The 21,083-nt window shown below is 36.5% G+C and overlaps 1 protein-coding gene across 6 annotated transcripts in view; it reads right to left on the bottom strand.

The window, feature by feature from the left end:
• Positions 1-21,083, bottom strand: part of LOC106082505 (klarsicht protein) — an 841,622-nt gene that overhangs the window by 692,381 nt on the left and 128,158 nt on the right. Inside the window, exon 2 of one of the 6 annotated variants that reach the window (XM_059361071.1) lies at positions 17,372-17,401. The exons of 1 other annotated variant lie outside the window; for it this stretch is intronic. The gene's annotated coding sequence lies outside the window, so the exon portion shown is untranslated. Of the gene's footprint in view, positions 1-10,884; positions 11,696-17,371; positions 17,402-21,083 lie in introns of those variants that run through there. 4 more of the 6 variants (XM_059361068.1, XM_059361069.1, XM_059361072.1 and 1 more) reach the window with 4 other exon arrangements.

Here is a 21,083-nt window from a genome sequence, read left to right as displayed (position 1 = left end):
TTTCAGATCGGTCTATATTTGGATATGGCTACCAAAAAGACCAATATTTTGTTCTACAAAATTGAACAATCACTTATAGGTATTAGTGTCAAATTTGGCCCAAATCGGACCATATTTCGATAAAGCTGCTATGGGGCATAAATTATGCATTTTTCACCGAATTATGACGAAAGTTGGTTTACATATATACCCGAGGGGGTGGGTATACAAAGTTCGGCCCGGCCGAACTTAACGCCTTTTTACTTGTTTATTAATATATTGAAAATGCCTCAATTGTTGTTAAGAAGTTAAAAATTGTTGTATGGATTCATTCATTTATTTAATATCAGCAGACAGTGTTTAGAGATATCAGCAGACTAATTTTTCTGGGTGTACGTTGACATGAAAATTCGCTTGCATTTATTGGGTTGCCCAAAAAGTAATTGCGGATTGAGTTGACAAATTTTTTCACTGCTTGTGACTCTGTAATTGCATTCTTTCTTCTGTCAGTTATCAGCTGTTAATTTTAGCTTGCTTTAGAAAAAAAGTGTAAAAAAAGTATATTTGATTAAAGTTCATTCTAAGTTTTATTAAAAATGCATTTACTTTCTTTTAAAAAATCCGCAATTACTTTTTGGGCAACCCAATATGTTTATATCGCTTAACTGGAAACCAATTTCTCTTATCCGAACTACGCTAAACTGATAAGTGAAACTACATTGATGTATTTTTAAGGTTTCACTTGTCCGGTTTCGACTACATATTTTTATCCGTTCAAAAGTTCTAGAATATTTTCAAGATTTTTCGATTTGGCAACACGTGCAGCGTTTGCGAAGCATCCAAATGGAATTCTGTTTTTCCCTAGATCCTTATTTATCTTAGTCCTTATTATCTGTTTCAATATAGCCACCATTTAAACCAACCCCAAAATGTATCTGGGTTTCTACTTGCAATCTTTTGTTTGGTTTTCTCGAATCATTGCTGAAACACCTTGTCTGGTGTTAATTGCGGTTAATTAATTACTTTTTGCAGGTTAAGTAATTTATTATGGCGATTTTTTAACTTTCTGATATTGACCACATCCAAGAAAACTATTAATTTTTAAAATGCAAATTCAATCTCAATAAGAACCAACATTCTGCTCTCGCAGGGAAGACTCATCGTTTTTAAAACATTTTTGTCTACATTCAAACAGTTTAAACTATTTATCGGCTATACGCTCAGTAAAGTTATGCGAATTCGATTTGCAAATGCGGGTTGAAATAGCCATAAAATGGTCTCAAGAACCATTTCTGCTAGGCAATCGACAAAAAAAAGACAAGACAAGGAAATGCCAACGAGCTAACATCAGAGCACTCATTAAAATTCCATATGGATGACCATGACAATCTAAAACTGATCACACCTAACACTAAGCTAAAGAACAAGTGTATGAATATGACTTGACTGACTTCATGGTGGTTTCCACTTAGCCGACGAGTAGTATAGGAATGCGACTGGTAGTCGCATACATGTCGCGTGTACTAGAAAATAACACCAAAGGAAAACCCCCAGTAATAATTGAAGCAAGAGGAAATGTTAATGACACCCAACTTACTACAGTGGACTCTAAAGAAGGACTTCATTATGCCCATCGCAACGAAATTGAACGTGAATTGTTTTTGAAATGAAGTGATTTATTTATAAATCAAAATTACACAATGAACAATAAGCCAAGATGGGAATGACCACAAGACACAAAACCAAAGAGAGGGAGAAAAATCCTCATCATAATCAACGACAAAACCGAAAACATGTACCAAGAAGAAAAATCCAAATCTCAAGGAAAATAAAAAAAAAAACAAAGCGCCAAAATGCCAATTAACAAAAAACATGAACGACACGACTCGTCGGTAGCTAGCAAAACAAACAAGAAAATCGGAGAAAACTTCACATGATAGTGAGATTTTCTTTTCTTAGGTAGCTAGCTGACTAACTGACAGACTGACTAGATGGATGTTTGCATATATGTACGGCTGGTATTCAAAAATACACCAACAACTGGCAGCCAAATTTAAGACGCTTTTGAAAATGTACCATGTTTGCCGGTACCACAGCCAGACCGTCAAACCGCCAAACAGACAGACAGACAGACATTTGTACATTGTGTTAAATAATACTCTGCGCGTTTGTCGCGGCTTTAATGGATTACATGGAACGACAATCAACAAAAAGCAAAAGTGAAAAAAAACGTAAACAAAAACGCCAAAATCCACTTTAATGACGACAATCATCAACGACACCGATATAGCCAAGTTAACCATAAGCTCTCTATTATGGCCAAATATGAATAAATCAATGGATGAATGGCGTTTAGTTAAAGAATCAATTGAGCATGCAAAATAGCAAGCAACTCTTTTGTATTGATTGCTGCTTTATATTTGGGGGGGAGATCAGTGTTTTAATTAACCATTAATTGACCCTGACCATAGTTGGGAAGGTAAATGACTGGGGCAAACTCATGCTCTAATGACAAAATAGCCTTCACAAGGCATTATGATAGGCCACATATTGTTTACGAGCCAACCATTTAAATGTCCATATTCCAAACAATTTGAAAAATGTAAGCTACGGTAAAGGAGTGGTATGACATTTTGTGGATTTAAGTCAAAATATTCTTCAGGAGTTTTTCTACAGTTACAAGTCGATAAGCCCCCGGAACGTTGTATAATATGGCTGAAATAAAGGGTGATTTTTTAGCTATTATCTTTTTGGCAACATCCGTTTATAATTTAACCATGAATCGTCTTACAAACGAACAACGCTTGCAAATTATTGAATTTTATTATCAAAATTCTTGCTCTGTTAAGAAAGTTCATCGCGCGCATCTTTCATTTTAAAGACGAAGCTAATTTTTGTCTCGATGGGTACACAAATAAACAGAATTGTCAATTTTGAAGCGAAGATCAGTCAGAAACGTTGCAAGAGCTACCAACGCATCTAGAAAAAGTCACAGTCTGGTACGGTTTATGGGCTGGTGGCATCATTGGACCGTACTTTTTCAAAGATGATGCGAATCGTAATGTAACTGTGAATGGTGAGCGATACCGTGATATCCAACTTTTTTTACCCAAAATGCAAGAGCTTGATTTGCATGACATGTGGTTTCAACAAAACGTTGCCACATGCTACACAACACGCGTACCAATGGACTTATTGAGAGGCGAGTTCGGTGAACATTTTATTTCATGTTCGGAACCGGTCAATTGGCCACCTAGATCGTGCGATTTAACGCCTTTAGACTATTTTTTGTGCGGCTATGATAAAGCTCATGTCCATACAGACAAGCCCGCTTCAATTGATGCATTGGAAGACAACATTGAAGCATTTATTCGTGAGATACCAGCCGAAATATTGGAAAGAGTATGCCAAAATTGGATCAAGCGGATGGACCATTTGAGGCGCAGTCACGGTCAACATTTGCATGAAATAACCTTCAACCATTGAATTATATGCACTGCACTATCGATTCAAATAAATTTTTTTTTGAAAAACTCTTAAAAAATCACCCTTTACACGCAATCCGTAGGATGTCAGGTGGATATCTCGATGAGTTACAAACTGAATAAATGAAGTTAGTCAAAAACCTTTACTTGTTTTCCTTTTTCAAAAGTTATTGCCCAACTATTGGTTAATCACTAAATATGTTACTTGTCATTTCTATATCTTGTTATATCATTTCAAATCAATAAGAAGATACAATGCTGTATTATTCTCTAAAAGGCATTAAAATTCTCAACTTAAAGGTAGGAAATGTGATATTTTCATAAACATTAGCTCTACTAAGCATGGTGGGTATTCCAACTGTCAATCAATGGTGATTAGTTACCAATGTACGACAAGTAAAAACTTAGAAGACAATAAATAATTTCAACTTCCAGTGACAACGTTCTCAGAATGGCCAGTTACTAAACTAAAAATAAACATTTATTTTTCGTAGTTAAATAAAATGTTGATGACATCCTGTCCTGTACGAAAGCTTCCATATCTACATATAGTGGTGGTAAAACAATTTTTGTTGAAGAAATTTACTTGCAGTTTGGACAATGATTTTGTTTTTGGCCACCTAAGTATGGTAATACACAAAAATGAAATTTATGATTTATTGTCCCGGGTAAAAAAAAAGTTGTAATAATCATAAAAAATAAATTTGTAATAAAACCGCAATCACTCAAAAGGTGTTGCACAATAAAAGTAACTGGTATTTTATATGAAAAAGGGATTATAAAATTTCTTTTATCAAAAAATAGTATTTATTTAAATTAAACCAGGCAAAGGGGACAGCTCCTATGATAACCATGGGTACTGTCCGAATTCAGTCGAACTTTTTAAAGCTCAGTGTGAGTGGCGTAACACTGAATATGCCAAGACGTAAAGTGAGTACATTTAAAAGGGAAGTTGTATATGGTTAAAGACCTCACATGTATCACCTGCTTTTGTAAAGAGGTAACCACCGCTGAAAGTTTTTCTGATGTTCTGGCTAGTATTCGACTGCCGAAGTGAGTAAGATACCATTGAATTCGCAATTACAGTTTCTGTTCTCCACCAATGCGCTGAGTTGGTTCGGAATGGAATCGGCAATAAGCTTAAATGGAATTTGTCTCTGACGCCTTCAGGACCCAAGAATATGTAGCATGTCACACTGGCTGTTGCGTCTGAAATTTTTTCATTTCAATCATAACTTGGAGATCACTTCATGGGACAGTACTCTAGAATCGGAGGAGCCAGACAAGTTTATAATCCTTTCATTGGAAACGATCATAGAATTTCTTAAATCACATTTTTATGATCACAAGTCTATGCGTTTCCAGTTATTCAAATATCTGGAGTATTGCATTTTGTTAAACAATTTTCAATAATACTCTATACACCAACCTACTACCACTGCACGGGATAGCTGTGTGCCCCACACAAGCTGGAACTTTGAGGTCGGATCTGTGTGGCATTCTTTGCTGTCACGAGAAGCTTGGCTGCGAGCTACCGGGGGCGCGTCCACAGGCTGCGGATAGTGGAATGCTCCATACGGAGTAGCTGCAACGGCAGTTGCAGACAATCAGCGTTACCGAGCTGAAAGTCTCAGTGAGAGGCCGGGTGGCTCGTTGCACAAATACTGAGTGCCTATGATGCGCGATATGACAAGGCGAGTTATTGGCGCCTTTAAATAACCAATGGCCGCTCACCTACCCCCACATGAAAATGTGATTACAACAACAACCATTCTTCAGTAAACGGACTCGGCCCAAATAGACGAAAAACAACCATAGAGATCAGTCAGTGACTTATGCAACAGTCTCACACATTAATTTCGAAATAGCTGTTGGAGCGTCAACACGTTTAGGAGAACTTTGCACTTTAAAGACTTCAAAATGTCAAAAACCTTGTCATTAGTCAATGTTATATCAGAGATAAAATCACAGGTCTGAATTTCATAGAGTTTATCACATATGGTAGCAGTAGATTCCACATGAGTCGATTGAAATAAATCTACAAAAATTTGGAAATGAATTCCATCATCAGGAGCCTGAATATCACGAAACCGCATATAGCTAGAAAACCCTACAGTTTTCCTCTTTGCTTTATGTAGTGCGCGAAATAAATACAATGAAGAAAGCGAAAATGGAAAAAATTTATTTACTGTTTATAAGCATGTTAATTATTTACATAAACTAAATCTTAAATTATTTCAAATTTAAGGAAATTTGGTGCAAAATAAACATAGATTCAGTAACAAAATTTTACAAAGGACAGAAAAAATTTTCAAAATTGGTAATTTATTCTGCGTCCGTTGTATTTCTTAACATCAAAAATAAAATTTTGTTTTATTGAGTGGACCAAGTTTTGAAAAATTTCGGCCGGAATTTCGCCCAATGCGGTTCTTAAGACATGTTTAAGTGCGGAAGTAGATTAATACTGCGTTGCATTGGTAAAACATTTTCGTTTTTAAACTCTCCGTAGGAATCCGATGGGATTTACAACTGGACTACCTGCTAGAGATTTTAAAACTTCAGTATTTTTGGAAGAAAGTCACGGTTTTGAAGCAGGCGACTTAAAGAATGCAGCACTATCCTGTTGAAAAATGATGTCCGGGCCCATTTATGTTTCACCAATTTCCCACAAAGATAATTCCAGCATTTCTACATAGTCCCCAAAGATCATTTTATTTGTAATCCAAGCCAGGGGAAGCTTGCCATGAACGGAAAAACTCCCCAAAGCCTGAAGTACTGCTTCCAAAATTTCAGCTTATTCCATTTGGATTTTATTTGCGTAAACCACGCCAGCAACACTAGAAACCAACAAATCCATCAATATCGAACGCTTTTTCAATACATAACATTAACAAAACCTTTTCTATTTTTTCCCAAAGTCCATATGGTTTTTAGACCAAAGCCGCCTTTACCTTTATGAAGACTACGCAGGACAAGTCAATCTCTTTGTAAAAAAAAGGTGATCCGAAGACTTTAAAATTGTTTTCTCGAGTCTGGCAGTGACTGGTAGGGTAGACAGGTTTTTTTTTTGTTTGTGATGCAAACACATTTTCTCGGCAGTATAGTAGCGATTTTTGACATTGTGGAAGTTTTGGGGTTCACCCAGGACTCTTTCTTGTACCATAATCTAGACCCAAATTTAAAAAAATTGTTTAAAACATTCAAGGGTCTTCCTGTTTTCTATTCAATCACCTGATTGGGGAGCCTTTTCACCTTTAAAAACATATACTTTTCCTTTATCTTCCGAAAAAAAAGGATTATTTTCGAGTCATTTGGGCATTTGGGTGTTTCTAAGAAAAAAATTTGGTAAGAATTTACATTTTTCAATGGTCATCAAGAAATCAAGAACAATATGTTCCTCTTTTTCTATGTTCATAAAAATTGCAAATCAAATCTCAAAAATTAACTGAACCTGTATTTATTTTGCACCTGTTTTCCATAAATTTGAAATATTTTAATTATTTTTATTGAAAAACGTAAAAATTTAAGCTTTATACTTTGTAAAAAACTAAAACATCTAGAAATATTAGAAACTGTAAACTTTATTTTTTGAGTTTTTACTTTTCCTTTATGTTTTCGGGTGAAGCTATATTTATTTCGTATATTCATATATGTATATTCATTAGTCATATTTAGCCCATTTATAATCTCAACATTGCTACATCTCTGATTAGATCGGACTATATTTAGTTATAGCTGCCATATAGACCGATCTGCCGATAAAGGGTCTGAAGCCCATAAAAGCTTTATTGCGATTTTGCTGAAATTTTAAACAGTGAATAGTTTTAGGCCTCCCGATATCTGACCCAAATATGATAAAGATCGGACTATATTTAGATATAGCTGCCATATAGACCGATCTCCCGGTAAAGGGTCTGAAACCAACAAAAGCTTTATTTTTTAACCGATTTCGCTGAAATTTTAAACAGTGAGTAGTTTAAGGCCTTCCAACATGGGACCTAAATATGGTTCTGATAGGACTATATTTAAATATAGCTGTCATATAGATCGATCTGACGATAAGGGCTCTGAAGCCCATAAAAGCTTTATTTATTAGCCGATTTCGCTGAAATTTGAAACAGTAAGTTGATTTGAGCCTGCTGATATCCGATCAACTATAATTTGATATTTAAGGTATTTATATACAGCTGCCATATAGACCGATCTGCCGATAAGGGGACTGAAGCCCATAAAAGATTTATTTATTACCCGATTTCGCTTAAATTTGAAACAGTATGTTGATTTGAGCCCGCTGATATCCGATTGACTATATTTAGATATAGCTGACACTCTTTATCCGATTGCGCTGGAATTTGAAACATTGAACTCACTGAAACAATGAACTCACTCACCTCCCGACATCCGTTCCAAATATGTTTCAGATCGAACTATATTTAGTTACAGCTGCCATATAGAAAGATCTCCCGATTAAGGGGGTCTGAAGCTCATAAAAGCTTTATTACTCGATTTCGTCGAAATTTGAAATAGTTAGTTGGTTTAAGCATCCCGCCATCCGACCCACATGTGAATCAGATCAGACTATATGGATATAGCGGTCATATAGACCGATATTCCAATTTAAGGTCTTAACCCCATTAAAAGAAGATTTATTGTCTAAATATGTTACTTGTATATGAGTTCTGGAGACCTGAATAAAATATGATCGAGATATAACTACGGATATAGTGGTGGAGTTATAATAAAATAGGATGATTATTATATCCTTGTTTAATTTGGTCCAGATCGGTCCAGATAAAGTCTCTCCAGATAAAAGCGCAGTTATTATCCGATTTCGTTGCAATTTGACGCTGTGACTTATGTTAGGCTCTTCTACATCTGTGTCCTATATGATTCAGATTTGGATATAGCTGCCAAAAAGACTAATATTCTGTTCTACAAAATTGAAGTTTTCCCATTTTTACAGGATTGTGACGAAAGGGGGTTTACATATATACCCGAGCTGGTGAGTATCCAAAGTTCGGCCCGGCCGAACTTTATGCCTTTTTACTTGTTTTTGTTTGAGTCCGAGTGCTTCGGGCTTGTTTTTTCTATGGTGAGGCATTTGCAATCATGTGATCAAAGATCCTTTAATTTATCTACAGCGGTCAAAAAAAGTATTCATCATTCAATGTTTTTTTTTTAATAAGTCTACAAAAGACAATTGGAATAAAAACATATTAAACTAATGATGCAGTAGTGCTTGTGTGATATATATGTACACAATTTCATTGTTTTTAAAGAAAAAAATAGTATTTATTGGAACAAAAAGGGCCATTTTACAGCTGAACACAAAAAATTAAACAAAAAAAGTATTCATCATTGCAAAAAAACAAAAAAATAAATAACATAATTTAAAAAAATTAATACTTTGTTATTCGACCACCGCGTCTTATAACTTCTTTTAAACGGTTTGACATCGATTGGACTAATTTAGCGGTTATATTTTGGTCTATATTAGTCCATTCCTCCATTATCACCTGTTGCATTTGACTCTTGCTCGAAAAATTGCGCGTTCTCAATTTGCGTTCGAGATGTTCCCAAAGATGTTCAATTGGGTTCAAGTCGGGACTTTGAGGAGGAGTTTTAATGACTTTGGGGCAGTTATACAGCATCCACATCTTGGTATTTAAAGCAGAATGTTTGGGGTCATTATCTTGATAATATTGAAAGTTATTACCAAGCCCAAGTTTTACAGCACTATCTTTTAAATTCCTCTTTAAAATGTCAATGTAATACTTATGATCCATTACTCCATTTATAATTTCAAGATTTCCCGCTCCTGAAGCCACCATACACCCCCAAACCATTAAACCACCTCCACCATGTTTTATAGTAGCAGCTGTGTTTCGTTCTTCAAGCTCTGTATTTGGTTTTCTGTACACTATGACCTTTCCATCGCACCCAAAAAGATTAAACTTGCTCTCGTCTGCAAAAATGACTGTTTTCCAAAATGATTCGGGCTGTTTTACATACATTTTTGCGAAGTTTAGCCTTTTCACTCGGTTAATTTTATTTATAAAGGGCTTCTTACGTGCAGTTCTTCCTCTGTAACTATGCCTTTTGAGTGTATTTCGAATTGTTTGTGTAGTAACTTCCTTCCCTAAATATTCCATAGTGTTTTTACGAAGAATGGTCGCATTTGTCTTCGGAGTTTTCTGAACTTGCCGCACTAGCCAACGCACATCTCCAACTGAAAGTGCTTTTGGTCGACCAGATCTTGGTTTATTGTCAACAGTTTTCGTTTCTGTCCACTTTCTGATGATGGATTGTATAGTAGATCGTGGTCTATTTAATATTTCACTGATAGTTTTTTGAGTTAAACCATTCCTGTGGTGTTTTATTATCAAAACTTTTACCTCATCAGAAACCTCGTTTTGCTTACGACCCATTTTGACAAAAACTATATTTTCAATGAAATTAAATATTTGCTGTCAAGGGCAAAGCCTCCTTTACTAAATAAAAATGAAAAGGGGGATTCCCAAATAATATTTGAATTTGACTTTGATGATAGCACATCAATGATGAATACTTTTTTTGTTCTGTTTTTGGTGTTATTATATAAAATTGCATTTTTTGCTCTAATTAAATTTATTTTTTGAATTTATTTTAAAACATATTACGAAAAATAAACTATTGCATAAAACTGCATTATTTGTTTACTTTAAATTTTCTTCAATTACCCAAAATAAGTGAATTTATTATCAATTTTGCTAATGATGAATACTTTTTTTGACCGCTGTATACCTATATTTTTCTAAATATTTTGGTTTGTTTTCCTAGTTTTAACTTAATGCTTGCTTTTCTTTTTCTTTTTTTTTGAACAGAGCGATTCACAGACCAAACGAGAAAACAATCAATCACACCAAAAATATTACATTTTTTATGAGCTTATATATTTCAAATTTTTCATCTTACATACGCTTCTTAATTCCCTTAGAATATCATTTAACTCGGATGTTGATATACCAACAAAATTGACTTGTAAACATATGAGGTGGTGCACTCCTACTATTGGGTTGCCCAAAAAGTAATTGCGGATTTTTTATAAGAAAGTAAATGCATTTTTAATAAAACTTAGAATGAACTTTAATCAAATATACTTTTTTTACACTTTTTTTCTAAAGCAAGCTAAAAGTAACAGCTGATAACTGACAGAAGAAAGAATGCAATTACAGAGTCACAAGTTGTGAAAAAATTTGTCAACGCCGACTATATGAAATATTTTGAACACAGCTGTAGCTACTTGTATTGTATTGCACAGGGTCTCGACAATTGCGACGAGTTACTATCAAAATGACGAGTTTAGTATATCACCTATCCTATGATTGAGGGTATACAAATCTGATACACTTCTTAAGACCGATAAATTGATTTTACATACCGTTGTTAACAAGATGCCTATAATCCTCCAATATGTTTTGATTTACAGCGGATATTCCAATTCTGCAGCGGTGGCATCAACAATTTAAAATTTTTTCTTTTGTTTTGAAAAAAGAATCACACAACTCGTTTGGTATGTAATTAGCATTGATTTTCCTGCTCACCTCTTGTTAAACTTTTAGACAAATTTCATTATTTTGCACGTAACTCATAAAATAAATCTCCTTGGATTGAAGGCGGTATTATCACACAGCTGTAATTATCGCACAATTCCCAATGACACATTGGCCGGGAGCACGCAATCACTTGAAATTATCCAAAACCAAATTTCTACTCAGTATCTCGATAGGTATTTCGTTAAAGAATTACAATATTTATCATTCATTCTTGAGTGTCGCAAGCAGGCAGGCAGACACATTGACGTAGAAGACACGCAACCGCTTAAAATTCACTTGCGGCCATATAATATTTCTATTTCATTTGTTTACCTCCTCCTCCTTCTTTTGTCGGAATCATCGCTTTTTTCGGCTTTTTTAACTCTTGGTGGACGGACGACAGCCACTGTGTGTAACAACGCCCGCTTAACACATGCATTTATTTACTCATTCCACCGCACACAAATCATTTCCAGCGACAGAACACATGATTTTCTTTCAAATCTAAGCTGCTTTATGACTGGTTTCCAAGGAAGCATCACATTAAACATACACACAAAGGTGATGGATGGATCATTTTCTTTTCTTTTTTCTTTTGCTTTGTGGAATGGAATACACTTCGCTTTATTTTTCTTCTTTCATTTTTGAATTTTATTTCTTTGCTTTGAATATTCACCTTTTTAGCAAAATATACAAATAATTATTATCGGCGATTGAAAACGCGATGTCGACGACCACCACACTGCACCACCACCAACAAGAGGGGGGGCAACAGATATGAAATTTAATTTAATCGACGACGCCAAGTGATTTCTGATTTGATGAACACCGGCAAAATTAAATCGAACACTAAGCGCAAGACTACTTGCTCAACGGAATTTGTCGCAACGCGTAACAACAACACGCTTCGCAAGCAACAACGAACGGACTGATGAAAACAAAACTCCCAAAAGAGAAACAAACGGAAGGTACGGCAGTTGATTTGTGGAATAATCAAACGAAGAGCGCTATTGAGAGGGAGCCAGAGAGAAAGAGAGCAGAGCTCATATATAGAGTTGCCATAGTTTTAAATGTATCTTAAACAAGTAAAAGCGTGCTAAGTTCGGCCGGGCCGAATCTTATATACCCTCCACCATGGATCGAATTTGTCGAGTTCTTTCCCGGCATCTCTTAGTAGGCAAAAAAGGATAAAAGAAAAGATTTGCTCTGCTATTAGTGCGATATCAAGATATATTCCGGTTGGGACCACAATTATATTATATGTTGGAGACCTGTGTAAAATGTCGGCCAATTCGAATAAGAATTGCGCCCGTTGGGGGCTCAAGAAGTAAAATAGAGAGATCAATTTATATGGGAACTGTATCAGGCTATAGACCGATTCAGACCATAAAAACACGTATGTTGATGGTCATGAGAGGATCCGTCGTACAAAATTTCAGCAAATCGGAAAATAGTTGCGACCTCTAGAGTCTCAAGAAGTCAAAATTCAAGATCGGTTTATATGGCAGCTATATCAGGTTATGGACCGATATGAACCATACTTAGCACAGTTGTTGGAAGTCATAGCAAAACACGTCGCGCAAATTTTCATTCCAATCGGATTAGAATTTCGCCCTCTAGAGGCTCAATAAGTCAAGACCCAAGATGAGTTTCTTTGACAGCTATATCGGGTTATGGACTGATTTGAACCATACTAGGCAGAGTTGTTGGATATGAAAAAAAAATGAGGAATCGATTTAATGAAGTTGACTTGCAATGATTTAAAAATTAAATATTCGATTTTTAAGTCTTGTTATTCATTTTACACGCTTTTGAATTGTCCACTTTTTATTATATCTTGTGTCAGCAGTTTGCAAATTGTTCATTCTCTAAAAGATATAGGTTAGGTTGAAAGCTGTCATTTAGTACGATTAAGACTCTTAAATTAAACGCCTGGGTTCAGAAAAATTTTCAAGGGTGGTTATCTCCTCCTTGTGCTTGCGACATTTGTGAGGTACTGTGTCACTTAAAAACTTCTCTCCAAAGAGGTGCCGCACGGCGGCACGCCGTTTGGACTCGGCTATAAAAAAAGAGGTCCTTGTCATTAAGCTTAACTAAATCGAAACCCTCAGAAGACTTACCGATTACACCACGTTTGAAATAATTTGGAGTTTGAGATATTCGCACTAAAATCGACAAGAAATGCAAATTTGCCCATGAGCATTCAATTTAAGACAATAACAATGTTTTTTACAGCATTATTATTGTTGTCAGCATTTTTTATTGTGTTCAGCATTTTTATTGTGGTAAACGGATTTTTTATTGAAACCATTTCATTAATTTCAACTTCAAAATTCAATTTATTTTTTTACGTTATTGTTTTTTCCCAAAGGGATACAGAGTCGAGCTAATATGACCAAACGAATGAACATCACAAAAAATGATTGTCCGACAACAGATGGATTTGATCATTCTTATCAGCACAGTAGTGTTTTAACCTCCCGTCTGTCGAGCCTACAGTTTTTGAAATTAAATCCACATCCGAATGGGAATATGCTTGGCAATCCCTTCAGCCGTTTTACAACATCTCTTTATGACTAGATCTTGCCTTCTATTTCTATTGACACGTACGTTGAAGGTCATGGGAGAAGCCGTTTTAAATAATTTCAGCCAAATCGGATAAGAATTGCGTCCTCTAGAGGCTTAAGAAGTATAATCGGGAGGTTGGTTTATGTTGAAGCAATATCAGGTTATGAAACGATTTAGACCATACTTGGCATAGTTATTGTGAGACAAAACAAAATAGAGGCTCAAGAAGTCAAGATCCGAGATCAGTGTATATGGGAGCCATAACAGGTTATGAACCGATGCAGATCATACTTAACATAGTTCTTAGAAGTCAAACAACTGACGCCAAATTTCAGCCAAATCAGATAATAAGTGCGCGCTCTAGAGGCTCAAGAAGTCAAGACCCGAGATTGGTTTATGTGACAGCTACATCAAGTTATTGACAGTGGTTGAAAGTCGTTACAAAACACATCAAGCTAAATTTCAGCCAAATCGGATAAGAATTTCGCCCTCAAGTGGCTGAAGAAGTCAAGATCCAAGATCGGTTTATATGGCAGCTATATCAAAACATGGACCGATATGGCCCATTTGCAACCCCAACCAACGGCTATTAGAAGTATTTGTGCAAATGGCGAAATTAGTATACCACTATCCCATGGTGGAGGGTATAAATAACAAAAAATTCAGTTTTGATATAGAAAATGTTTAAGATTGGCTTTATGGTGGGTCAATTTGAACATCTTAAGGGGCCCTAGCGTTTCTGATTTTTGGGATTATACTGAACAAAAAAAGTTCAATAGACCATACATCTACGATGAAAATCTAGCCTCCATATGTTTACCTGCAGTTTTTTCTCTGACTTTTGTCACGTTTTTGTTTTGAATATTTTGGCCTATACCAGCTGAATATCCGAAAAAGGTGTTTCTGAATCCAAAAGCCACCTTCGACAGTCGCAAATCTCTCAACAAAATGGTTTAAAATTCACTATTTTTGGGTGATGTTCCACGGAATTGTAGAGCAGACGAGCTTGATAGGAACTACCTTACAAACTCTAGAGGAGCTGAAATCTGTGGATATGCCCCTGACGACATCTAAGCTAATTATACAAAACAAGGCGCACGGGGCAAGTGATATATTTATTTGTTAGAACCGTTACGAGTTTTTGTTCCGACAGTTCTGATGGAACTCTGAACTCTGTGTCGGATAATTTTTGTCTTTTTTTGTGCTTGTTTTTTTATGGCACATTTTATTACGGGTAGAAAATTTTTCCAACAGTTCAGAAGGAATTCTGAACGGTGTCTGAACTTGTTGCCGAAATGTTTTTTGTTCTATTAATTTTTATTCCAGAAATCGGTCAGATATTGATACAAGTGAGAAAAAACATTCCAACTCTTAAGGAATTCCAATTTACTTTTGGTCCGAAACCGATAAGACAATTTAGAAAACCGTATTCATTAAGACTCAACATCAGAATTCGGTCAAAAGTCTTAACGACAACTCGAGTTTCCCTTTCGAATTTCCCGTAATTTTGGTTTAGAATTCTGTAAGAATTATGTCATAAACATCGGCAGAGCATTTGATTTTTCTTTGACATTTCGTTCCAAAGTCGTGTCAACCACTCCATTTATCTTTCGTTAACAATTCAGACAGACTTCGAATCCGGATTCGGATAAATTTTTAGACTTTCGTTTGGACTTCTGGCCGAATTCTGAACTTTGGTTCACTAGGTACTTACCCTTAGATACAAGCTTGGAATTTTTTAGTTCTTCAATTTCTTAATTTAACACAGAAGATCAATGTTTTCAAGCACAGACTACATCTGTCTATTTGCTTGTAAATTAGTTATTTTATAAAAATGTTAAAAATAAATGCTATTGCTTTATTAATCACTAAACCGTATTTGATTTCATAAAGTCGACTTATTGAAATTGAAAACCAACTGTTCTCACCATTTTATATATCTTATTTCTTAAAAGTCATATATTACCTTGATACTCAACTTGTATATAACTATCATGGTGTATGACTTTTTTAACAAGCGTTATCTGGCAACCCTTGCTATCACTTCAATTCGTTAAGCCAAAAGCACACACACACACACCCATGCAATGCCGGGCCAAATCAGAGAAATAGACTGACAGCAGACTGAGCGACCGAATGACAGCTGTGTAGTTTTTGTAATTTTTGTTTACTTGATCAAATTTACTATAACATTGTGGTGTTTGGCTGAGGAGTTTATGAATCATTTGGCCAAAGGTTCATTGCCAGCAAGGCCAGAGTGGCTAATCCCTCCAACCCCCCAAAAAAGTAACCCTCTTTGGACGGGAAAGATTTCTCATACTTATTTAGGGGTATGTTTTTATTTCCTGCCAAACTCTACGACTGCATTTGCCTCCCCTACTTTGCTGTTGTTCCATATCACTTTACTAACAAACATCTCACACAACATGTACGGAATGCTGTTTGCCTTGCTGCATCAGTCGCAGTCACAAAGTACTGCTACTAACTTCTCTTTTCATTCAAATTCTAAACAAATTCAATCGAAACTAAATACTGACACTTCGAATATCGTGGCAGTCGTTGCTCTAGGGGCTAGGAAATGGGTAAATGGAATGAATGAATGGTGGACTTTTGGGAAAAAAAAAGTTGGCCGGCCTAGGCTCTTTCTTTCTTCACACCATGAACCCTTGTCGAACGCCTAAAAGTTGCAGAGTTGAGCTGGTTGATGATGATAATGGTCGCGTGCTATGTGTTAATAAAATGCCCGTTTTAGCATTGACATTCACACAAATTCTACTCCCTTGGCTGGTGTGGTGCCCGGAAATTAATGAAAATGAAACTGAAAATAGAATTAATTTCAAGTTCCCCACCATTAAAGAGACTGCATCATTTTTCAATTCAGTGTTTCTTTACAGATAAAAGAGAATTAATTTTGGACGATAATGAAAAAATACGGGCATGACATTTTTCTTAAAAACTGTGTAGAGCGGAAAACAGCTGTTGGAACATTTTAAATTAAAAAAATTATCTTTTCTTCATATGAAGCCAAGAGGAAAGCCATTTAGCTACATTTCTAGTGAATAATTATACTCTCACCTAATCAAATGTTAGGATTGGCGATTAATTTTAAATAAAAATTAGAATAGATATTCATTTAGCGAGGGATTCATTTACTTATCGTTTATCTTATCGTTAAGTATTATTGTGTGTGTAAATACAAACTTACATATACATATAAAGGATATCACAAAGCGTTTTCAAGTTCACCTTGGTGTAATTGTCAAACTAGAAATGAAAGCTACATAATACATACATACATATTTGTTTTTTTTTGACAGCTCACTATGTTGTTCACATGCCACCAAAAGCATTTTTTCGAGTTTATTTGAAAGAAAGTTATTTGTGATTGAGTTCGAGCGTAATAGTTTGATTGCATTATATCTGGCTGGAAAATCACAACAGGCTATTATTGGCGAACTCAAACACCTCAAAATGGTTGTATAACGCACCATAAATATATGTTGCTGGTACCGTTGCCAAACGACACCATAGCCTCGGTCAGCAGGTGGCGGAACGGCTATAGGCCAGCTATCAATTCGTCTCACTCCCCATTACATTGCAAATAAAGTACGCGAACGGCTTTCGTAAACAAATAAAGTTTTCCTGAACTGATTATACATATAAAGGATCGGAAGTTTTGAAATTCTGTAGGGGAATGCAGTTAATAATTAACAGTTGTAAATACTAATGAAAATTCTGTGGGCTGCTTAGCATATAAATACAAACCTTCTATTATCTTCACCTTCGTATGTGTACCTAAAAAGAAATGAAAAAAATCGTTAACCTATTTGGCAGAAGTAAGCTTTAAAACGTAAAATATAATTATATACAAAAGAAAATTCTAAAACTATTTGTGAACTTTGATTTTTTTATACCATAAAGTAAGTGTTATTGACTGTACTCGAGTGTCGCGTGTTATAGAGTGTTGTTTGAAGTTGTGAAAAATGAAAACGCAAATTGATGAACACTTTTTTAGAACGGCCCAGAGTGTTAGATTTTTGGCTATTTTTAAAATTAGTAGGCCATTTTTTAGCACTCCTGCCACAAATTTGGCTCTTAAAAAATGTTTCGAGTTTCACATTTTAAAGTTTTCCACCTTGGGGTTTCTCAACCACATACATAGAACGACCATAGTTTTATACACAATCACCACCGAGGTCTAAACCAGGTCAGCTCGTGCCATAAAACAATTCATTGGGTACTTGATATCTCGAAGGCCATCGATTCGGTCAGCTTTGATGATAGCTTATGTATGTAAATCGGCAGCACATACCTTCAGCCGGATTTGAATCATTAGATTGCTAACTATTTAATGGTCGCCAGAATTGGAATGTCGAATTTAGGAATAACAAATCCAAGCTTCGCAGTAAAAAATTGGGAGTTCTTCGTGGCGAATTGAAATCTCTCAACTGTCTAACTTTAACCTATTCTCAATTCCATCCTCTTCTGATGCGTATGATCGTGGCACGAGACTTCCACGGTGGTGACATCGATGGAACGATGTCGGAACGCTGAACGTCGGTCTTTCCGATCACGCAAATTTCTTCAATGTCGCCAAATTTTTAGCCGTTTTGTTCACTACATACACACAAAAAAAATGAAACGCTTTGGACTTTTTTTACGACAAACAAACTTCTTTTATCGCAAAGTTTTTCTTTTATTGTTACCGAGTATGGTTTCGCTTCAAAAAAAAAAAAAAAATCAAACGTAGCATTATTGAACGTAACTTACTTTATTCATTGTAAACCCTTTAGCAGATTCGCCTACGGTAAAGGGACCTTTCTTTTGTTGTAAACCCAAAAACTTTTTGATTGCAAAAGTGCTTTGATGGCTGCAAACGATTATTCGTGTATGGGACCAATAATTATTCTCTTGTGACTCTCCTAATAGAGAGAACGAGTGAGCATTTGAGCGTATAGACGACCAGTGGTTGGCAAGAAAACTCACTCTATTGCACATTAGTTTGTACGTACACAAGAAAATAATCCCAAGCAGACCCATAGGTAAGATCAGGTTGAAAAGAGGGTGCAGATACTAATCTACCCCATGCCACTATAGACATACACGTAAGCCAGTATTCGGCATGTTGTGCACTCTAAACACTAAAAAACTAAAAAGTAACCCCGAAAAAGAAAATTTTAGGTTAGGAATTCCATTATACTTACAAAATCCTTAGTTGTTTTCCATACCACTCCCCTAAATTGGTTCATGTCTGGTATCGTGTCCTCACCTAAGAACCGGTATCTGTTTGCCATGAAAGCCGGGCAATTACATAGGAAATGCTCCAACGTCTCATCATCACATCACTACATGCTACCACTTGCTGCACCGATTTTGCATAATTGAGCTCGTAGTACTATGTGTCCCGTTATGACACCAAAAGCTATATTGACCTCCTTCTTACTTCTTTCCAGTAATAGTCTTGTCCTCTCACAAATCGGCGTTCGTTTGTCGCCCACGCCCCTAAATCAGACTACGTCGATCCGAAAGGCTTCGGTTTAAACAAGTTTATCGACGGCAGTTCTCTGGCCTTCACTGCCAAATTGACTGCCCTTTCATTCCCCATTACTCCGTTATGGCCAGGCACCCAAACGATGCCGATTGTGCCATCCTCAGAGAAAATGTTAATCTCCTTCTTACACTCCAGCAGACCCATAGGCTTACGAATAATTGCAATTGTGTGCTCGTCACTGGTATAGACACATTCTCACACAGACATTTTTGTACTTTTATGTTTTAACGTCAAGTGCGGATGACAAACTCGGAAAGTGACAATTTTTAAATTTTCACCTTAGGTTAGGTTAGGTTAGGTTGAAAGTAGGGTGCAGATATTAATCCGCCCCATGCCACTATGGGCATACACCTAAGCCAGTAATCGGCTTGTTGTGCGATCTAAAAGCTAAAAGTAACCTCTAAAAAGAAAGTTTTAAGTAAGGAATTCCGTGCTACTTGCAAAACCCTTAATTGTTTTCAATACCACTCCCCTAAGTTGGTTCATGTCTGGTATTGTGTCTCCACCTAAGTGCCAGTATCTGTTAGATGCGAAAACAGGACAATGTCTCATCATCTTCCCCGCATGCCCTACACATGCTATCACTTGCCCCATCGATTTTACATACGTGAGCTCGTAGTCCTATGTGTCCCGTTATGATACCAATAGCTATTCTTCTTCTCACGATCTGGATCCCCCATGGGATTTTCGCCGTCCTACCGATCGTTTCGCTGTTTCACAATGTTGCATGCGCATTCGTCTCCTACTCCCTAAGCTCGGACTGCGTCGACCTGAAAGGCTTCGAGTTAACTAAGTTTATTGACGGCAGTCCTCTTGCCTTCACCGCCAAATCGTCTCCCCTTTCATTTCCCCCTACTCCGTTATGGCACCCAAACGTTGCGTTTTTTTGTCCAACCTCAGAGAAGGCGATAATCTCTTTCTTACACTGCAAGACTGTTCGTGACCTTACCGTCCTGGTTGTTATTGCCCTTATGGCCATTTTACTATCCGTAAAGTTGTTCACACTCGTCGTTCTCGCGTTAGTACCACACCACCTCACGAATTCTGTGATCGTCCGGATCTCCGCCTGCAGGACCGTATTATGGTCAGGCAGTCTAAAACAGATCTCAGTACCTGGATTCTCAATGTAGACCCCCAGGCCCACTCTGTCCTCTAGCGTTGATCCATCCGTGTAACATGATCTTCCAGATGGCTATACTAGGGTTCCGTCTACCCAATACTGTGCCGATGGCAGCAGTGCCTCGCACTCGACTTCAAGGTTCATCTCAGGTATCAGATCGGAAACCTCTTCCCTTCCTTCAATGTTTCCTATCGTCGCCTCGATTATACCGCGATGGTATGAGCTCCCATTGCCTTAAGTCTCATAGCCGCAGTGGCTGCCTCACACTTAATCTGTATGTCAATGTGTAGGATATCTGGAATAGTCTCCAGTGCCCTAGTGGGCGTGATCCTCATCGCTCCGCCTATGGCAAGACAACTTGTTCTCTGAACCTATTGTATGGTCCTTATGTTGCACTTTTTCTCCATAGCAGTCCACCAAACTACTGAGGCGTAAGTAAGTATTGGTCCACTGCTCCTGTAGAGCCAGTTATTTGGTAACGTTTACGCTATAAAGAAATATCCATCCCAAAGTAGGTATTCAAATGTGCGAAAACAACAACTCCCATAGGTAATTTTTTCCACCTTCCATATATTTTACCTAAGCGGTAGATATCGCAACATCCATCGCAATCACCACCTAATGAATAAGCAGCCATCCCACAGTGTTGACAAATTGAAAAATCTTGGAAATAATTTCAGAATTTTAGAACGAATAGAAATATGTATACGAAACTCTATATATAATCAATGTTGAGATGTTGTCCATTTCAACATTTCGGGACCTAATAAAGATTTGCAATCGGTTCACAATTTCAAAAATGTTAA

Source organism: Stomoxys calcitrans, chromosome 1, assembly GCF_963082655.1.
Source record: "Stomoxys calcitrans chromosome 1, idStoCalc2.1, whole genome shotgun sequence".
Classification (NCBI taxonomy): domain Eukaryota; kingdom Metazoa; phylum Arthropoda; class Insecta; order Diptera; family Muscidae; genus Stomoxys; species Stomoxys calcitrans.
The sequence above is the reverse complement of the archived record's forward strand: the minus strand, read 5'-3'. Positions and strand labels throughout refer to the sequence as shown.